Source organism: Mus pahari, chromosome X (genome assembly GCF_900095145.1).
Source record: "Mus pahari chromosome X, PAHARI_EIJ_v1.1, whole genome shotgun sequence".
Classification (NCBI taxonomy): domain Eukaryota; kingdom Metazoa; phylum Chordata; class Mammalia; order Rodentia; family Muridae; genus Mus; species Mus pahari.
The window spans coordinates 56,906,492-56,908,595 of NC_034613.1; the positions used below are offsets into that span (position 1 = coordinate 56,906,492).

Consider the following 2,104-nt stretch of genomic DNA (forward strand, 5'->3'; position numbering starts at 1 on the left):
CTACATCACACACTCCAGTAATTCATCAATGGGGCAGATGTTGGGGTGAGCCAATTCAAAGCCCTGGATCTAGGCCTGAGAGTTATCTGTGCTGGTCAGCTTACAGGCTCTTATGTTCTCATGCCCTTGGGATGGCTCCCCACAACCAGGGCTAGCTGTGCCCTGCTTCCCAGGAAAAGTGTAGAATCTGCTCTCTCCAGTGATGTAGCTGGTGAAGGGAAGAGACAGCTCTTCTGCTCTCAAGATGCAGGCAGGGACAACTCTGCTCCACCTCCAGCAGTGCCTCCAGCAAAAGGGAAAGCTATCTCTCCTTCACCAATACCACCTGCACAGCAGGCAAAACGCAGGCTGGCTCTCCCACACTCATGCCTGCGGGGATGGCTCACCAGTACCCCTACATCTAAGGCTACCCAAGTAAGGTACAGAGTGAAGGGCAAGTAGGAGGGGGCACCTCTCCCTTCCCGAGTCTCTGCATCTGCATGGCACATAAGTGGCTGTTTCAACTCTTGTATGCTCACATACTCAGGGTAAGATTTCCTGTGCCCCCATCAGGATAAGCTATACTCTTCTGCCCAGATAAGGTACATTGGTCACTTTTCTTGATATTGCTGCTGGTGAGGCACAAAGCCACTTCTGCTTGCTGTAGGTGGTGAAGTATGTCTCCTTTGTTCAAGCCACCACACAGGAGACCAGTTGTTGGGCCAGCTCAGCTCACTCATAGCTCCTGCAGTGTGCAGGACCTGAAGCCCCAGAGTACTGCAGCTGGCTAGGGTCAGAGTCAGCTCCCCTTGCCCCATGCTTCCAGGGCCAGCACTTCCAGGGTGCCCAGGTGAGAGGTGGAGCCAGTTCTGTATAGCCCTTAGATATTAATATGCACTCTGGCAGTAGCCCAGGCTAGGGATGGTAACAGACCCCTGTTTGGTTGTAACAGACTCCTGTGTGGCCCCCAGTGTCATCACAGGCCAGGAATCCACAATAGATTTAGGTGGCATCACAACTAATCACATCAGGCTGTGATGGAAATACCTCACTGGCCCCAAGTCTCCAGTTCTGCTTCTCTCCATTGTACTCACATCTGTCTGTTTCTCATTCTCTTCCATTTCTCCTCCACTTACTTGTACCTTTTAGTGACAACCAGGGTATCTGAGTGTCTGAGGTCATCTCGGGAGTAATCTCTGGAGTGATATGCCATGATTATGCATTATGGCACTGTGCAAGGGTCATCTAGGGCATGGTCTGCCCCTACTGTCCCTAAGTAGCAAGAGGTTTGTGGTCATCTCAGGCTAGGTCTCTGTCCAGATCCCATAGTACTGGTCTAGTGGTCATCTTGGGATTGCTCTGCAGCTGAGCTCATTGGAGTGGCAAGGATTGTCTTTCTAGGGCTCACTCTGGCCCTAGGTCCATGATTCCAGGCAATGTTTTTCTAATCTCTGGCTTGCTCGCCATCCTGGGAGCCTATCCAGACCTGGGCAGTGGCAGTCTGGTGGTTGTCTCAGGCTAACTCCTTGTATTGGCTCCCTAGTGTTGGACTAGTAGTCATCTCAGGCTTGCTTTTTTTTCAGGGAATATTAGGCTAATTGTCATTGTGATGTTGATAGGTCAGAACACTGACTGTGGACAGATCCTCTCTCCTCTTTGCCACCTACTGATCTGCAATGCTTCTCAGGGCAGAATGAGGGAACTAGTTCTACTAACAAGGGGACATTGATTTTTTTAAACTGAAAAATTTCAGGACATCAGCAAAAAGGTTAAAATAATCCATAATAAAAATATTACTTGAAATTATAAAAATTCTAATAGATGATCCTTTATATTTCTAGAGAGAATTAATCATAACCAACAAAACTATAAAGAAAACTACAACTTAAAGTGACCTAAATTCCAAGGACAAATATTATGTCTAGAGGAAACTATCTTAGAACTCACAGGATAGATGCCCCTACATAGAGAAAAAAATTAATTGCTTACTTGATGTACTTGCATTTACTAAGAATGAATTTTATAGTAGGTTTAAAACTTTAAGAAGAAATATAGGAAAAGTTTTATGGAAAATTGTAAAGTGAGAAGTTGAAACAATTATAAACTTTAAAAAGTAGATTTATAA

General features: G+C 46.0%; 1 pseudogene; it reads right to left on the reverse strand.

Annotated features, from left to right (window-relative positions):
- Positions 1–1,564: 1,564 nt before the first annotated feature.
- LOC115063233 lies at positions 1,565–1,672 on the reverse strand (annotated as a pseudogene).
- Positions 1,673–2,104: the final 432 nt, after the last annotated feature.